At 51.7% G+C, this 19,773-nt stretch overlaps 1 pseudogene; it reads right to left on the bottom strand.

Annotated features, from left to right (window-relative positions):
* Positions 1–1,348: 1,348 nt before the first annotated feature.
* Positions 1,349–5,339, bottom strand: LOC149367432 (uncharacterized; annotated as a pseudogene).
* Between the last annotated feature and the right edge of the window lie 14,434 nt (positions 5,340–19,773).

Genomic DNA, 19,773 nt, shown 5'->3' with positions numbered 1-19,773 from the left:
TGACGAATAGTGAAGTGAAAGTGTATTTGTGTTGAAGTGAAGTGTGGAAAAACAAAAGATTATCAAGTATGTCATGTGACTTGTGCAAGTGTGGAGAATTGAAGTCAACAAGTGTTTGTGAGTGTTCTGTGCTGTGTTCCTAAAAGTGCTTCAAGTCTACACACAGAGAGTGCAAGAGCTTGAAGACAAGTCAAGAGCTCCAATCATCATAATGAAGGTTCTGTGAAAAGCAACCGTGCGACCGGGTATGTGTTAGGTGTGTGAGTGTGTGTAACAAAAACAGTCATCACTGAAATGAAAAATAACTACCCAGGAGAACAGCGAGTGAATAACAATCATGTGCTAGCCATGTGTTATCGTAATCTTGTGAACTAATCTAGTGATTAGGTTTGTGACCGTGTTTGTGGCAAAGTGACAAGGAGTTCAGTCACCAGTGAAAGCGCATCAAGTGAAGTGCAACAGTGCTTGTGCTTTTTGTGTTGTGTGTGTCGAAGTGTTATTAAGGTGTTTGTGGCAAAAGGTGACAAAGAGTTCAGTGACCAGTGAAAGTGCACCAAGTGAAGTGCAGCAGTGCTTGTGCTTTTTGTGTTGTGTGTGTCGAAGTGTTATTAAGGTTATTAAGTGGACAGTCAATGGAAGATGACAGAAGTCAAATCAAGAACTTCAAGTACCACAACTAAGTCCTCGCTGGGATACATCTGGCTGTATGGGTCAACGTCACTAGATTACCTCTTTCAGTTTGCAAACTCCGCTGGGATGCGGCGGCGAAACGTGGCCCCCTTCGGTTCCCACTCGCGAGGCGGCGCTTCCGACGCTGTTGGCCCGGTCGCATCGTCACGGAGCCAGCGCGCGGCGTTAACCAACGGCGTTAACAGCAATCAATTTCGTTTAAGGGGAGCTCTTTCCGAGATAGCGAGCAAACACTATTTCTATTGTGCAACTAGAATATCGTTTCAGCCCCTCGAGCGATGCCACATGGACGAGATTTCGCTGAGATGCCCACATAGTGCTACGCGGGAGAGCTAAACATTCACCTGTGAAGATTAATAACGTTGCTGTTCTTTTGAATTCAGTTATTTATGAAATTACGTGTTGCAGTCGCGTTTGTTCCAGAGCACTGAAGGCTGTGATGCGCGTTATTTAAAAGCAAGGTACCGAACTACTTCAGTGAAAGCTGGCCGTATTTAAGGCTATAAAACGAGAAAAACGACGATGACGAAAGTCAAACTAAAACAATTTATTGAATCAATACATAACACATAACTGAGAACCAGTTTTCAAAAGACAAAGTTACAGTCAAACTGAAAACAATTTACTGAATCAATGCAGCAAACATGAACTGGGAACGAGTTTTCCAGAGCCAGAATTACAAGAGACGCGCTTTCTTGTTAGCTACAGCTACCTTTTCCTTGCATTCTAATTTATGGTTAAAATCTCGCGAGAAAAAGTGCATTCTAGTCACAATGACGAAGTTTAATACCTGGCAAGTGAATGTAGACATGTGGTCGGCAAAGCCCAAGCGAGCAAGGCTGCACTTTTCGAGCACCTTCCAGAATATGTTTTCACAAGCACCAGCCTCATCTAACGTGGCAGAAACTACTTCATTGACTACTTTCATAAGTCAACATTTTGGCTGTTGGGTGCTTCATACAGCCTTCCTTGAAACTTCTGTAAGTTGTCAGGTGCGCATCAGAGCCAACAACGGGCAGTGGACTGCTTATGTCTTCTAAGCACAGAATGCATGCTGCGTGCTTTTCAAATTTATGCACTACATATCCACAAAGTAGTAGACAACAGCATCATCCACTCCTCCCTTGAAGTAGGAGTGATCGTCATCCTGCTCTCCAGGCTCATTGCCTGCTTCAGATGTCATCTCCAGCAGCTTTTTTTCTATACACTCACGTAAGGAAGCATGTTTACTGCGGTAAAACTCTCTTGTCTTCTTCAGTGTTTCCTGTACGCTGACAAGCACACTCCCAGGTACACCTTGCACACTGCCGCGCAACGCAGTCTTTATCGGAGTGAAGAAACTGAGAAGCCGGAATATCTGAGTAAAATTGACGACCGTAGGATGAGATTCGTCTCCTCCGAATGAACGGACAAGTCCGAAGTGGCGCTGGAAAAGACACAGGGCTTGTTAATTTACAAACAACTTCACCACCGATAGCTAAACACTCAAAAACCAGCAGCAATCACATTCTCACCTCCATGGGGTCCTGGTTCAACTTTGCTGTCAAAACATAGTGTGCACCCTGAACCAGCAAGAACTCAATGATGTCAAGCGTTGACAACAAGGTAACGCGCAGAGATTCAGTTGTTAGTTTCGACGCAAAGAGCTTGAGACCTTTTTCCACGGAGTTCTTCTCTGTGGTATTCAATATTTCCAAGAAGTCTCTGATGACCTGAACGAATAAGGTAAAATGTCAGCACATGATGAGCATCGATCAACATGCATGAAAGGGTTCTTGGCTTACCTGTATTTCCTTTGAGTGGCGTTTGATGCCTCTTTCAGGTAGGTTTATGTTCAAAGCATCAAACAGGTGATTAAGCAACTTGGTAAATGCTTCTGTTCCCTCAGAACCCCTCAGGTCTTCAGCACCGGCTTCTCTGTATATGCGGATGCCTATAGCTGTTCTACGACTGAATAGCTGTAAAAAAAGTGCATTGATGAATTAGTTAATAAATAACCAAAAATGGTATACGCTGTCTTTAAGGGTACAACCTGTGTAGCAAGTCGGACGCTCATCTTCTGGAGGTTGTCTGGTGCAACATGTGCTCTAGTCAGCTTCGGCACTACTCTTGCATGTTTGCTTTTCTCGCATTCATACAGCGCAACATAATGTGCGAAGTTGATCTGATTATCCCCAGGCTGAAATAACCAAAAGAGTTTTTTGAGCTCCCTTGCAAATCAGTGCACATATTTTCCCTTACCATTCCGTAGGTGTGCTTTTTCAGATGATTTCTGATGCACTTGACTATGTGCGGCACATCACAGATAAAGATCTTCTGTGAAGGCTCCCAGGGGTGCTCGATGCTGTGGCATGGTGACATCATATCTCCTGACACTCCAAGGTTCATCCACATTGAGCGGTTATTACCTGCCCCATCACTTATAACAGCAAGCACTGCGGCATTATGCTTGTGAAGCTGCAGCACAGCACTTAACAAAAGCTGTGCAAGGATACGCCCTGGTGCTGCACCTCTTGTGGCAAAAGATGCTATGGGTTGAACCCAGCCCTCAAAAAGCGAGACATACATCAACACCAGAGCGTGGTCAGCGAGTTGGTAAGTGGCGGCATTTGTCACATCACCATAATCAACGAAGCCATCCATTTTGTATGACGTTTTGCTGAAAGCAACAGATTGCTTGAGCTTTATTTCATCAAGGAGTAGGACACCACACCTTCGAAGGCGGCTCTTCTCATGAAAATGCTCTCGAATACTCTTCAGCGAAACCTCATTGAAACCGAATCTGCAAGGGATGCCACTAATGATCTGAAGAAGGCGCGCTCTTGTAGGCAGCGGCAAAAGCTGCATATCAGATAATAGCTTGTAAGCTTTCGGGCTTGAAATTTGCAGAAGACACTTCATTAACCACTCTTCTGTGTATCTCCTCCCATTTTTCGATTTTGCCTTAGCTGCCTAAAAAGCAGTCTTGAAAGCGAGTTGCTGCTTAGCTGGAAGAATGTCAAGTGCTTGTTCCATCCTCTCCTAGGTCAAGTTCTTAAGTTGTGTTTTTATAGTGGCTACTTCTTTCTTCATTTTCTCTCTCTGAATAGTTGCTCGTATTGCCTTTCTACGCAGAGGCCTCACTTTGGTGTTTCTATATGTCAACCTGTTGCTTGTCTTGCGGCGCCGTGAAAAGAGCTTATGGAGACTCCTGCATTCCTGGCACGTTGCTGTCAGACACAGAACTGTGCATGATTTGCGATGCCATGTTTCACCATTTTTAATGGCCACAGCTGATGACAAGACATCGGGATAATTATCAGCAGGGCAACCTTCACAAGAATTCAGCCTTTCAGTGCGTGAAAGCAGGCACTTCAGGTCATCGCATGATTTCAAATCGATATCTACACCAGTAGAGTCCACGGCTGATGGCACACGCTGCCCCTTGGCACTGACAGACACAGTCAGGTGTTTCGACACTACCACAGCCCTGTCGATTTCTGGTAAGTCTTCTCTCATTACCAGCTTGTACACCCCAATTGTTGTGCCAACGACATCAAGCGACCAACCCTGCATCTGTTGGCCTGCTGCTGCCATGTCCGACAACTCAGTGAACAGCTGTGTGTTGCTCTCCAGCACAACACTGTTGTCAATGCCACCACTGCTTTCGCTAGAGACGCAAAAGTTCGATGTTGCAGCTTCTTGGTCGTTTTCGTTTTGCTCTTTCTGACGCTTAGGCCGAGGCGGTGCACGCACGGCAGGGGCTTTGCGTTTTCGCGCTGGTTTTGGCAAGTACTTGGGGCAATTAGGAAAAATTCGCGGCACAGCATCTTCCTTAAGAGCCCACTTGTCACGCGGTATGAAAACTACATCACCATGAACTTTATGCTCGAAGTCTTTCACGATATCTTCCCCGTGAAAGTGCAGGTCGCAAACTGAGCAAGAGCTGGTCAGCTCCTTATCCAACCTTGGTATAGCCCGTCGCCACCTTGAAGCCGCACATCGTCAGCGGGCGGCTTTAAAAAATGCCTTTTCTCGGCCGAGGATTTCGTAGAATCGTAGCCACTTCGGCAACCAGTCACAAAGCAACGAGTCATGTTTTCTCACATTTAGGAACCGTCACAGGCTGACACGACATACAAACACTTACGATGATCAACGATGATGAAATGCAGTCGGACAATATTTGGAAAACATGTTCCTGCCTTGAATTTGGAGCGGACAAGTCAAGCTGCGTCGCACGGTCGCAAAGCACGCAGGTCGATCGAGCGCACTGACGCTACACGTTGGACGCTACTGTGATAACTTGCAGCAGAAGCACACATCGGGGCACAAGCTGCGTCGACAGATCTCGCTGAGACTCACAGCGAAAGCGATCACTACGCAACACAGTTGAAGGCAACAACGAAACACCCAGCAGCCTGCGTTGACTTCGCACTGACCGGCACCGCCATCCCGCCGTCAGACCGGTCAAATGGAGACGAGCGCGCCCCCGCTCGGCGGTACAGCGAAGGGTGACACCCGCGGCACGGCCACCTGGATCGAGCGCGCGGCTGGGTTGCTCCGGCCGCTGTACTCCGGCCGTTCCATTCGGACGGAGAGAGCGTAATTGCGAGGAGGGGCGTGGCCGCTCCTTTCGCCGCACCGCGGCGCGCGTTTCCGACTCCTCGCCTCCCGTGCTATGGCTTTGCACGAGGCGATTCGCGGCGCCTTAGACGTATTGCGTGAAGAGAAGTGGTGGAAAACCACGATGAAGAAAATGTACACAAGAACACCAATGCCTCCAGCGGCTAGGTAATTTTTTTATTACTAAGCTCCAGAGGCTGCGGCCGCATATTGCCAGAAGCGTGCAGTCATGATGCTATAGGAAACGAGAGCTCCCCGGAAAACAATCATATCTGCTGGATTGGGCGCTGCAGGTCAATGAAAGCATGAAAGTATGAAAAGGTATTAATTACTTCTTTATATAAGAAGTAATTAATGCCGCCACTGACAACGCAATAATAAAAATTTTTCCCGTGAATTAACGTTTGTCCATGACGTACTAGCTCAGTCAGAACGCATTTACCAGTCAAAAACGGCCTGGAAGGAAAATGGAAATTGTACTATTATGAAAATGGGGAGGCGATGTTGCACGCTGAGCTGTAAATTTTTATTTTATGTTCATTAGGCGAGCCCATCACGGTTTCTCTTGAGACCAAGAAGGACGCTGCCTTGAAGCGTTTGCTAGCTGCTTAACTATACAGTCTTGCACGGGAAACTTTGCTGCGCCCACTTTTTGCAAGCATTTGCTTAAGGCATATTGCACTATTGGACTAAAAATCACTGTGTTTTTTCAAGCTTTCATTTTCTGTGCGAAGTTTCCGAATTTGCTTTACTTTTCCTGAAAAAGTGCACCCTTAACTGCTTTATTTCTCTTACATCTGAATGATTATGGGGGAATATATTGTCACGGACTAGAAGACGGCAAAGTGGGCAGTGGCGCGGCACGGAGCGCTCGCGAGGCCCGCCGCCATTCAATCATTCCATTGCCATCTGTCACGTAGTCCTGTCTTCACCGGCTTGCCGTAACAGTATCATCACTTGTTTGAGTAGCACATTCAACTATTGAAGTAGCTGGGCGATGTTTTTGGAAGTCTTGAGGATTAGCCTGAACAACACAATTCAGTGTTTGGCTGTTTACAGCAGGCAGGAACAGATGGCTGCTTTCTTCATGGCCCTCGGTTGTTTTCAAATTTTTCTCACTAATGCAGATCATTAGACTGAAATCATCATTTGTTTAAGGATTTGCGCAAAGTGGTTGCTCCCGCTCCAACTTTTGACTTTTTTTTGCTATTTTCGGCTGCATATAACTAGGATAACCAGGAAAAATACTGGGTATAGCAGTTCGTTTCAGACGGCGGATCTTGGCGGATTCAGAACGGTAGTCATTGCCCAATGAGTGCAAAAAGCAGACGACACTGCGGGCGGACTTGTCATTCGGAGTGCAACCTTTTCTCGATATAGCTTTCAGCCATGCGTGCCGGAGAGTTTCATCAGCTGGAAATTTGTGAAAGCTTAAGCCAAGCTTCTCTTTTTTTGCTGGATTTGTAGCATGACACGCAGCATTGTGACATGGTCTAGAACATACAGGAAATTATTTATGAGGTCAAAGTCCCTGATTATCAAAATACTGTTTTGTCTGAATGAAAATGATTCGAACAACGCGACAATACATAACACATTGGTGACAGCAGCAGAGCCCCTTCAGCAGCAACACTTGAAGACTGGGAAGCCTACTGCCAACACCACTCAAGTTCGCTTGAAGCTACACAGTGTAAAAAAAAGCCATGCGTGCAAGGGCCCTGAGTAAATAATTTGCAGCAAGAGGCGAGAGGACATGTACCTCTAAAGACAGACCCAGAAGACAGTCAGAGGCCCCGTTGAAAGGAAAGCTCGTAAACAGTAACGTTTATTTTTTTTTAAGGGAAAAGAGAGATTAAAAAAAAAGGAAGACGAGCGTTGTAGGGGCAGCGTTTAGGCACAGCGGCAGCTCACCCGCAAGAATTGATATTTTATGACACGTGCAATGCGGCAGATCAAGTCAAGCATCAACGCAGCCTTAGCTGCGTCTGGATCGTATAATGCTACAAAAAACATCGTGCACTGTGTAAACCTGATTTGGGGATATACAGCTGCGTACATTGATTTCCTTGCGATTTCCTCTGGCTGTCAACATATTTTAGAGCGAAGCTGACGCCACATTGAATACATGCACCCTCCGATATATGCGCTTCTCCAAGCGTGTGTCATGCCGCGACGCCGTCGGCATGGATGGATGGATTGATGGATAGTAGCGCCCGCTTTGAAACGGGGTGGTGGCAATTGCCACCATGCTCAGCTTTTCTTTCTTTATTATTTTTTTTTGTTTAATGTGTTGGCAATTCTCATTAAGATTCGCCATCACCTTTGCCTACGGTTTCGTACAATTCTAACCTTATGCCACATCTCTGCTTTTCAGCCATCAATCCTCCAATCGCTTTTTGCTGACTTCCACTGCAGATTTATTTACGTGACCATTGTTATCTTTATACCCTAGGGCCTCAGAAAGAGTGACTGTGCCTGCATCGACATCCGGATGGATACCATCACATTTCAGTATGAGGTGTTCAATTGTTTCCACAGATCTACCACACACTGCACATGTGTCATCTTCTTCGTTAAATTTCTTTTTGTAGCTGCGCGTTCTAAGACACCCTGATCTAGCTTCAAAAAGTAGGGCACTGCCTCTTGAGTTTTCATAGAAAAATTCTTTCCTGATCTGCCTTTTCCAGAATCGATAAAGTTCTACACTATGTTTCTTTTCCATTGAATTCATCCAATTTTTAACTTCCGCGTTTTGAACCTGTCGTTTAATGCTCTTTCTTTCTCCGTCCTCATGACCGGCATACTTACTGGTTAGTTTTCTAGTTCTTTTCCGCCACTGTGAGTCAACGTTCTTTCTGTATAAATATTTAAATACCTTAGCTGCCCATCTGTTGTCGACCAATTTCCTCAGGCGGTCTTCATATTGCCGCGTATCGTTGTAGCGTCCGTTAGTTCGCGCAAAGCCGCAGAAAAGGGGTGTTATCATTTTTGTTCGTGACGCGAGAAGCGACTGGCCTAATCTCGATTGTTCACAGCCATGAACCGCTGCATGTAGGCTTTTCTAGATTTCTGTAGATGATCTTGTCCCGTTATCTGAAGTTTCCTTGCCGCCTTTAAATTGAGCGATGCCGCGAGCGGCGGACAATCGTAGTTCGACGACCGCCGAGCACGCTTGTTGCTGCCCGAGCTTGTTGCTGGCCGTTTTTAACCCGCCTGGAAGCGCGCACTAATTCTCCCGAAGTGTTTCAAAATATGCTCTTGTGTGTTGGCATGTTCGTTTGTGGCGGCAGCGTGGAGTGGCATCCTTAAATGGGCTTCCGCAAAGAACAATGTTCCCATAGTTGCAGCGCCTCCGCATGCGCCTCTTTGAACAAGCATGCGTGGACGCTCTGTCAATGAGCGAGGCTGAGTTCTTGCGCAAATGGTCGACATACTTTATCGTCCTGCGCGGCGGTCGAGTATCGGCTTTCTTACTGCATTACTGACGTGCTCAGTGCTGCGTCACTGCGCATGTGCTTGACTCATCAGAGCATTAAGTTCATCCGTTTTGTTTTGTATTTTCTATGTCAACACAGAACAAAATAAACTTCTCTTTCTACGCCCGAGCTCGTCCAGAACCAGCGAAGTTTTTTCGGCGCTGGCTTCCTCAGAAGTTTCAACGATAAGTGCAGGCGGGCCCCGGATCCACTGCGACCCGGAGGTATACCGCAACCAGTCTCCCTGCCCAGGCGCCGTGCCTTTGCCGGTGCTCGGGCAAACTGCGTGAAGGTCGTGCAAGCAGCAGCCCAGCCGGCCACCCGTGACGTCATGGGAGGCCCGGGACCTGCTGCCCCTCCGGTGTTCCGTGCGCCGCCCCCAAAGGCGCATAGTTTTTCGTTCACAGTTACTTCCGACGCGACAGCTGACGACATCGTCGACGGCATCGAGTTGGTTGTCGGCCCGAAAGGGCTAGAGAGCCTCCAGCACCATGGAGGCATGAAGTTCTGCGTCGCCATGGCCTCGGCTGCGGCGGCGGAGAAGATGCTCGTGGAAGGCGCCTTCAACGTGAACGGCACTTCCGTCCCAGTAGCCTGCGCGGGTCCTGCCGTGGTCCACGTGACGGCTTTTCGTGTGCCGCTGTTCGTGGGAGACGCGGCGCTGGCAGCGGCACTGAGCTCCTACGGCAAGGTGCTTGACATCACCCATCCCGTCCTCAAAGGCCGTCGTCACGTCGGCAACGGGACGCGCGTGGTCCGGATCGAGATGAAGCAGGCGGTGCCGAACTTCTTGACCGTCCAGGCCCACCGCGTCATGTTTGACTACCGAGGCGTCCGGAAGGTGTGTTCCCGCTGCGGGCAGGACGGCCACATCGGTGCGGCGTGTCGAACGCCGCGGTGCGCTCGCTGCGAGCTGTTCGGCCACGACACGGCCGGATGCGGAGCGGCTTGCAGGCGCTGCGGTGGAAGCCACGCCACAGCGGACTGCCTGCGACCACGATCCTATGCGGCGGCCGCCGCCTCGAGAAAGGCACCGAGCAAGGACAACGTGGTCGCAGAAACGCGGAGCACACCAACCGTCCGGACGCCTGTTGCCGACGCGGACCCTACGACCAGCAGCCCGAGGGAGCCCGAGCCCACCCCCGCGACGGAGGTGCCCGTGAAGGAGCAGCTCGAGGGGACGCCTTCAAACGAGGTGGAGCCGTTCGGTGCTGTTTTCGCGGAACCCTTGCCGCCGCTACCCCGCACAGCTTCCTTCAACACCGAGAGCAGCAGCGGCGATGAGTCGAGCGTGGCGTCGGGCGACCTGGTGGACGTACCGGACAAAGTCACGCCGCTTCGCCTGACAGGCGACTTGACGTGCGGCCAGGTGTCAGGACCGACGACTCCTGGAGGTGCGGACGACGCGCGCTTCCCGTCACCAGCCAGCCACACCCTCCCATCGGCGACCCTGGCGTCGGCATCGGCTTCAGCTGCGAGCGTCGCCAAGACCACGCAGCAACCGGTGAGCGAGGCCACAAGCGCCGACGACCCCGAAAACATGGACTTTTCCCGACCAGACTTCAAACGTGCCCACCCCCAATCATCGGAATCTGAAGGGACAGTTAACGAACGTTGTAGTAAAAAAGTGCCGCGCGCGTCAAGCGCCGCCCATGGCAGCGCTCTTTAGGTTGTATGTTATGCCGTCGGTGCTCTTGGCAGTCATGGCGGTTGTGCATCTCCTCTCCCTGAATGTTCGGGGATTTCAATCCGTAGACAGACAGAGAGAGGTGATGCACTTTGCCAGGGCTAGGGGCGTTGACATCCTGTTTTTACAGGAATGCAACTTCCGTACTTCACTTGATGTGCTGAATTTCACCACCCGGTTTTCTGTTTTTGCTTATTTTTCGTTGACTGATTTTCATATGTGCGGTGTTGGTGTCGTTTTTGTAAACCCCTGCCTGCGCGCGGGTGCTCATTGCACTTTCGGGCTGGACGGCCGCACTCCTGCGGTCGACTTCACACTAAACCAGCGGCGGGTACGTGCGTTGGTTGTATACGCCCCAGCACGGCAGACTAGTAGTTCTGATTTTTTTGAGCGCCTCGACTCATTCCTAATTGATTCCTACCCCACTTTCATCGTCGGTGACTTCAATTGTGTACTTAACATCGACCGTGACGTCCGCGGACAGGGTCACGGTCGCCGTTATTGCGGTGCCCCCGCGCTCCGCGATCTCGTGACTCAGTTCCGCTTGTCTGACGCGTGGGTGCAGCTTCACGGGGATGCCTTTGGAACGACGTGGGAGAGAGCACAGTCAGCGAGTCGGATAGACAAATTCTATTTTCCACCAGAGCTCGCTTCTTTTGTCGTTAGCTGCGAAGTTCTCGCGTTCCCTGCAGGCACGCCGGTGATTTCCGATCACCACCCCCTGTCAGTCAGGCTCGACTTTGGTGAGGACACCCCACGTACTGTTACGTGGCGCATGGACACGAGCCTACTGGCGGACCCGGAAAGCGTGGCGTCGCTGCGTATGGGGTTGGCCGCATCGTGCAAGAGCTTCGTTGCGACTGATTCATGGGACACACTCAAGGCTCGTTGGCAGGCAACTCTGGTGGCAGCCGGTCAAGACCGCAGACGCCGGGTAACTCATGCACTGAATGACACCCTCAAGCGCATCCGTATAGTGCAAAGGGGAGCACCCTTAACCTTTGCCATGAGCGATTACCTGAGCCTACTCAAAGCACGTTACCACGTGTTGCTCTGCCAGTCATCACGGGCAGCTAGTCGCGCACACCACCTCGGGCGGCCTATATCAGACCCGGCTGTGCTACTACACGTACGCGCAGGCACGGCAGAGGAATTCGCTCCCGCTACTGTGCCTTTCGTGACACTCCCAGACGGCACCCAAAGCAAAACCGCGTCCGATATCTGCACGATCTTTGCAAGTCACTTCTCGAACCTGTTCTCTACGGACAGTTGGCTAAATCTTCAAGATGGTTATGACGGGCTTCTACAAAGCTTTTTTGGAAACTTGCCACGAGTAGCTGAAGAGCTGCATGAAAACCTTTGCGCACCAGCCACAAGCCAAGAGCTGCACGCCATCCTGCAAAGTATGAATGCAGCCTCTGCCCCCGGTCCAGACGGCATTCCAACAAGTTTTTATTCAACGTTTTTTTACCAGATCCAAGGAGCACTGCTGAAAATGGTCAGCGGCTTTCTCGCGGATGGGTTACGTCCGAACTCTTTCCGCGAATGTCGCATCATACTCATTCCGAAAGCGGGCGGTGACCCCTCCGACCCGCAAGCATGGCGGCCCATAAGCCTCTTAAACACAAACTACGAAATAGTCGCATCTTTACTAAACAAAAGAATGCGGACGATTCTGCCTCATCTAATTCACCGGGCTGAAACCAGCAGCGGGCGTGACCGCTCTGTGTTTGATGCACTGACACTCACAAGAGACCTGTTCACATTTGCCAGCAGGACGGGCTTCAGCGGGTGCTTTGTTTCGCTTGATCAGGCGAAAGCATTCGATCGGGTGGAACACTCGTATCTGTTCGGAGTCCTCGAAGCCTTCGGATTCCCTCCGCAAATTGTTAGCAGGCTGCGCTTACTTTACGCAGACCTGAATGCTCGTCTCTCCGTAAACGGCCACCAGAGTGCTCCCTTCTCAGTCACCCGGGGCATAAGGCAAGGATGCCCTCTCTCCCCAACGTTCTTCGTGTTTTGCCTGGATCCACTCATCCGGCGCATTAACAACAGCCCTTCCATACGCGGCTTCCCTCTGCCTGGCCAAGGCCAAATCAAAGTTTCGGCCTACGCCGACGACGTGTCGCTTTTCCTCAAGGACGAGGATAGCTACGCCGCTTTTTCGTGGCTGTTTCTCGAGTACAGCGAGATATCGGGGGCCCTATTGAACAGGGGAAAAAGCAAGGCACTAAGGTTTGGCACCTTCACACCGAACCTTGCGGGCGAGGTGGAGTGGGTGCAGGGAGCGAAAGTCCTGGGAGTAGTATTCCTCGCCAGCGGAGAAGTAGCCCGCGAAACCTGGACTAACCTCCGCACGAAGGCTGAGAAACGCCTCTCGGTGGCGTCAACTTTCCGCGTTTCAATGGCAGAGCGCTGCTATATAGTTAAGTCTACAAACCTAGCCGCATGTTTTTTTTTTTGTCGCCCGCGTCGCAAACCCACCGCGCACGTTTGCTCGCAGGCTAACCTCGGCCTGTGGCTCTTTCGTTTGGGCGGGCAAAACCGAACTTGTGTCACGAATGTTCATGCGCCTTCCATCGTACATGGGTGGGTTTGGTATACCTTTATGCGCACCATGTGCAATGTGCTCGCCTTGCGAGGAGTACGAGATCTTGTACGCAACCCAGGCTATCCCGGGAGAACACTCCTCACATACTTTCTGGGTACAGCGCGTAACGTGTTTTTTACACAACACGTGGTTGGCCCTACAGCCGAGCAGCCGCCGAAATTTTTCGTTAACGTGCGTCGCACACTGGCGTCGTTGACTGCCAGCGTGCCCGATCTGGATGTTGATGAAACCCCGCCGTCCAGGATGTGTGAAGCACTAACGGTCGCTGAGCTGACCCGCGAACAACTCCAGAAAACGAGACGGGCACGCTGGCGCCAACTGACCTCAGCTGCGCTTCCTGCAGATGTCAGGGACTTCGGCTGGCTGCGAGGCTGGCGGGTCCTGCCCACAAGAGACCGCCTTGCGGCGTGGGGCGTGGCGCCCTCCGCCCGATGCCCGCAATGCGGTCTTTTAGAAACGTTGCGGCACGCTATGTTCGACTGTGTACTGGCGCGCACCTTTTGGGTACTAGTGTCACGGATGTTTTTAACCCGCCTCGAAGCGCGCACTAGTTCACGCGAACTGTTTACAAATATGCTGTTGTGTGTCGGCATGTTCGTTTTGTGGCGGCAGCGTGGAGCGGCTTCCTTAATGGGCGTCCGCAAAGAGCAATGTTTTCAATGTTGCAGCGCCTCCGCACGCGCCTCTTTGAGCAAGCATGCGTGGACGCACTGTCAATGAGTGAGGCTGAGTTCTTGCGCAAACGGTCGACATATTTCATCGTCCTGCGCGGCGGTCGAGTGTCGGCTTTCTTACTGCCTTACTGACGTGCTCAGTGCTGCGTCACTGCGCATGCGCTTGACTAATCAGAGCATTGAGTTCACCAGTTTTGCTTTGTATTTTTTGTTGACATTACAAAAAAATAAACTTCTCTTTCTACGCCGCCAGTTCTTTTGCGGGCGCAAGTCAGCCCAAATAAAGAGTTTCGTTTGCAAGTATTTCTGGTGTCTTCCTGACCGCTGGACTGCCGCCACTACAACGTGACATCTGGTGGAGGTGCTCGGCAGCCTTCCATGTTCCGGACACCGCCAGCAAGTCGTGACGCAAGCCCTCTGAGTCATTCACCGGAGGACCTGACTCCAGTACACCGCGCAAGCCGACGCCTGCAAGGGGACGCACCTGAGTTCGGGATTCTGCCGGACCCTACCCGGAAGCGGAAGCCAGCAGCAACGTCCACCATGAGCTTGCCCCAGACGATGACTCCAATCATTCTTCAGCAGCCCCGAGTGCCACCAACCTTCGACGCTTCGCCTGGCGCCGACCCCGAAGAATGGCTGCAGCAGTTCGACCATGTGGCTATCTTCAACAACTGGGACGATGCCACGAAACTTAGGTACGCTTTCTTCGCCCTGGAGGGACCACCAAGAGTCTGGTTCGAGAATGAGGAAGCCAGCCTTGCCAACTGGGAAACCTTCAAGGAACAGCTTCTGAAGACCTTCACAAACGTCGCGCGAAAGGAGAGAGCCCAGCAGCTGCTACAGTCTCGCGTACAACACCCAAACGAGACCGTTGCAGTGTATAGGAGGTATTCACTGAGGCCGCGCTACCAGACGGCGCGAGCGTCGTCGCGGCAAGCGCGCCATGTTTGAGGTCGTTTCAGGCCACCTCGCGCAGTGTCACGAAGCGCCGTGAGGTACCCGGCCTGAACTGTTAGGGATCCGTAACATATTTGTACGTTGTTGAATGCGTCAGCGACCACTTATCTTTGTGGAGCGCGTATTGTGCATGAATTAAGTTTGCAGCAGAATTCTTCTGCGCCGTGATATAACCGAGCTACCTCAACTCGGCAGCAAAACTGGCTGGCTGCGCTGCACGCAAGAATGTACACGACTTGCAGCTTTTAATATCGGTTGATAACTGTCAGCTAGTCATGCAGGGCACATCGTGGATAAACAGCACGATTAATTACCAAAATTCCAAAACTGCCGCCGCAGAAATTGATAATTCAAGCGCCTGTAGTCCACGAACTGCCGACGCTTCTCAGACGGTCTTTCAGCAGAAAGGCAAAGCGTCATAGCTGCCTTATTTACACAACAGAACGGTCAAACAAATACTGTCATGCGCTCACAGCAAGAACGGCAGAAAAAGCGAGAATGTTTTGCAGTTTTCATTGTAGCTACGTAGCGCTGCTTCATATGCACAAGACGTCTAGCGCTTTCGCAGCAACGCAGTGTGCAGCCATTCCGCTAGATTCAGTAGTAACACGTCACTTTTAGCAGATAGAGATGACAAGTTAAGCTACAGCTAAGTGAACAGACCCTTCGAATTACTAACCTCTTCAAAAACGGCACTTCGGCCGTCGGCACCGCGGACGTCGGCACCCTCATCACGGCTCTTGGACTCACCCGCTTGTCAAGTAATTGCACCCTCTCATCCTTTAATTCCTTGGCCTGCCAGCAAACTTAAGCCGTGCACAAGGTGGGCCTCGATACCGGTGAATTCAACGCGCGGCAGCAGTCCTGTACGTCTCACACTGCGCCGGCGCCATCCGCTTTCTTACGGGCCGACCTTTTCACAAAGTGGAACCTTTTGAGCGTGGTGCCGCTCTTTTCTGCTTCGCGCAGTTCCCGGAACACCCTCTCAGTAACGCGGTGTTACGGGCCGGACACTAATTATCTATGGCGAGACGCGAAATACACTAACATTTCACACAACACCGGCTATTTGACGCTGCGGCTGGCTGCGGCGACCGCGCGCGCGACCACCAACATGGCGAATGCCGCGCCGGCCGCTAGCGCCCCTTGCGGATGACGTCATGTGAATACCTCCTATACTGAGGAGATGAAGCGTCTCTTCCGGCGTGCCGACATGAACATGAAGGAAGAAGAGAAGGTGAAGTTGCTTATGCGAGGAGTCAAAGAGCAACTCTTTGCCCGCCTCGTCCGGAACCCACCGAAAACCGTCGCGGAATTTGTAGAAGAGGCATCCACGATGGAAAGAACTCTTGATGCCCGAGCCCGCCAGTATGACCGCCGGCAGCACGTTTCCTCAGCAAGCTGCCTGGACACTACTAACAACAATGACCTGCGGGAGGTTATACGTCAAGTTGTGCGTGAAGAGCTCCGACGATTCCTGCCAACGGGAACGCAGCCGCAGCTTTCATCGCTCACTGACGTCATCCGGGACGAGGTTCAACAGGCACGCAGCCTCTGCAGCCCCCAGCCATGACTTAAGCCGCAGCTGTGCGCCGTCCTGCACCTCGACGACGGGACCCAAGCCCCTATCGCCCTCAGCCAGCTGCGTTGGACCGCCGCCCATTCGCCCCAACCCGCCCGTCCTACGAGCGACGCGCGCAGCCGAGGAAATGCGACGAGTGGAGAACTCCCGACCAGCGCCACCCACTATGCTTCCACTGTGGCGAAGCCGGTCACGTCCTCCGGCACTGCCCATACAGAAGACTGGGCATCCGAGGGTTCTCTTACGACGCTCCACGACCCCGACCCGGGCAGCGACCAGCCGAAATCGAGGAGTTTTTGCGTCGGGAAGAATGCTCACCGCCCAGCCGCCTATCACGTTCCCCGTCGCCATCGTCTCCGCGCTTTGTATCTCCTAGCCGAGGCTACGCAGTGCGCGGACGCTCCCCCAGCCCCCGAAGGTTAAACTGAATAAAGCAGCCTCTGGAGGTGAGGTTGCTTCCGAGCGCAAGTACAAAGGTCCTCCATCGACGAAAACCCAAGTCCATGCCTCAACTCCGACGACAACACCGCCGACAGCACCGACGACAGCACCGACAACGACGACGCGGCCAGACTTGAAGCTTTTACCGCTGCCCAGTGAAGTAACGTCGCAGTACGCCCACCGCAGCCTCACTACTCGACGAAGCCGAGATCGTACACCGAAGACAATGTGCAATGCGAAAACGCGAACGAGTGACCTTGAAGTTATGATCGACGATCACGCGGTTACTGCCTTGGTGGACACCGGAGCTGACTACTCCGTCATGAGTGGGCCACTCGCTGTCCGATTCAGGAAGGTAAGAACAACTTGGGATGGCCCGCTGATCCGCACCGCAGGTGGCAACCTGATTACGCCGTCAGGACGCTGTACCGCGAGAGTTACTGTAACGGGAGAACCTATGCGACAACCTTTCTGATCCTACAGCAGTGCTCGCGAGACGTGATTTTGGGAATGGACTTCCTGAATGAACATCGGGCGATCATCGACCTTCGATCAAAGTCGATCAAGCTTTCCACGGACAAAGCCATACCTGTTGCGACGAGCGCGACTCATCACGTTGCCTTAAACGTCCTCGACGAAGCATTGAGCGTGCCGCCCCGATCAAGTGTCCTCGCCCGCATAGGTGCTGGAGACATCGAAAATGCCGAAGGCGGAAAATGCCGAGGTCCTCGGCCCCTTTCCGACTTCATCATCAGGTAACAAATGGATCATCGTGGCCACCGGCTACATGACCCGCTATGCCGAAGCAAAAGCGTTGCCTAGTGGTACCGCAACAGAAGTTGCAAAATTTTTTGTCGAACAAATTCTCCTGCGACACGGCGCCCTCGAAGTGCTCATCACAGATGAACGGCGTTTACAGCGGAGCTGACGCAAGCCATTTTAAACTACAGCCAGACAAGCCATCGGAGGACAACTGCCTATCATCCACAAACCAACGGATTCACAGAGCGTCTGAACAAGACCATCGCAGACATGCTCTCCATGCAAGGGCGTCCGCAGAACTTTTTCCAGGGGGGTGCACCCGATGTCTGGGGGTGGGGGAGGCGGTAGGTTTGTAGTTGTTTTCTACTAGGGCATAAATAATATCCGTAATTCCAAGGGGGGGCAACCGCCCCCCCTTGCCCCCCCTTCCGGACGCCCATGTCTCCATGTACATCGACGCCGAACACAAGACGTGGGACTCCATTCTGCCCTACGTGATCTTCGCTTATAATACTGCCGTCCAGGAGACAACCAGGTTTACCCCATTCCAGCCGGTATACGGCAGGAAGCCCACGACAACACTCGACGCAATGCTCCCCCACGTTTCCGACGAAGACAACCTCGACGTCGCCGCCTACCTTCATCGCGCCGAGGAAGCCCCGAAGACTTGCGCGGCTTCGCATTCAAGACCAGCAGCACACCGACGCCCGACGCTACAATCTGCGCCGACGAGACACGCATTACAAACCAGGTGATCGTGTTTGGATATGGACGCCAGTTTGCCGCCGTGGATTGAGTGAAAAGTTGCTGCGACGCTACTTTGGCGCGTACAGGGTTCTCTGTCGCATCGGTGACCACGACTATGAAGCCATCCCCGACGGCACGACAGCATCTCAGCGACGCCGCACACGCCCAGAAGTCGTACATGTCGTACGCCTGAAGCCATATTATGAACGCTAAAGGACTCAAAGTTTGCATTTTTCGTGTCTATTTTCGTTTTAAAGCATCGCGACGATGCTTCTTCGGGAGGGGGGTAATGCCGCGTATCATTGTAGCGTCCGTTAGTTCGCGCAAAGCCGCAGAAAAGGGGTGTTATCATTTTTGTTCGTGACGCGAGAAGCGACCGGTCTAATCTAGATTGTTCACAGCCATGAACAGCTGCATCTAGGTTTTTCTAGATTACTGTAGATGATCTTGTCCTGTTATCTGGAAGTTTCCTTGCCGCCTTTAAATTGAGCGATGCCGCGAGCGGCGGACAATCGTAGTTCGACGATTGACGAGCACGCTTGGTGCTTACGCCGCCAGTTCTTTTGCGGGCGCAAGTCAGCCCAAATAAAGAGCTTCGTTTGCAAGTATTTCTGGTGTCTTCCTGACCGCTGGACTGCCGCCACTACAACGTGACAATATAGTACAGTCTAGCCCGGTTATAACGAAGTCGGCGGGAATCGGAAATCACTTCGCTATATCCGCTATTTCGTTATATGTGGACTACGAAAAAAAAATGCAAACATCGGCATACCGATTTATTGCCGCTGAATGAAGTCGTCCAGCGTCCCCTGAATACGTTTCGCGAGTGCGGACTTCAGGATTGCGGCTTCCATACCATCCAACTGCGAACCAAAGATCTGGACGAACTCCGCGATAACGATAAAAATGAGCCACGCTTCCAACATGCACAATGCTGCCGCGCTTTCTCCCTGCCTTGCGCACCGCGGCACCGACATAAAACAAAGCGCGCGCTGCCACACCTCCTGCAGACTGCAGTCCAGCCGTGGCGCCGACTGCCTGTGAGAAACAGAGAACCGAGACTGGCCAAGACGGCCGCTCTCTGCGACGTCATCGAAAAAAAAAAAATCGTCTCTGTTCTTTTTTACATTTTTCCCCTGCGCGGCGTGCTCTACCGCTCTACGCCTTGACGCCGTTCAAGGACGGCGCAACACGAGACCGGCGCGCCATGGGATGCAGTGAAGCAACCTTTCGCTCCGCAGGAGAGCAGACGACGCCACGAAAGGACGCCGTCAGCCGAATTTTGCTGTTATTTTCGCGGAAAAAATCGCCTCAAGGACGCAAAAATGTGTTTATTTGCAGATTATTTTGCGGTTGGTATTAAATCTCTTAGCTATATCCGCTGACGCGCTCTTATTTACTTCGTTAAAACCGGACCCCAAATGTATTGAAGATGCAAAAATGGGAATGGGAAATTGAAATCCCTTCGTTATAACCGCTATTTCGCTATAAGTGGCTTCGTTATAAACGGGCTAGACTGTATTTTACTCTTATCTTCC

This window comes from Amblyomma mixtum, chromosome 1 (genome assembly GCF_055824585.1).
Source record: "Amblyomma mixtum isolate Tamu chromosome 1, ASM5582458v1, whole genome shotgun sequence".
NCBI lineage: Eukaryota > Metazoa > Arthropoda > Arachnida > Ixodida > Ixodidae > Amblyomma > Amblyomma mixtum.
Note: the sequence above shows the minus strand (reverse complement) of the source record. Positions and strands in the feature narration are given on the sequence as shown.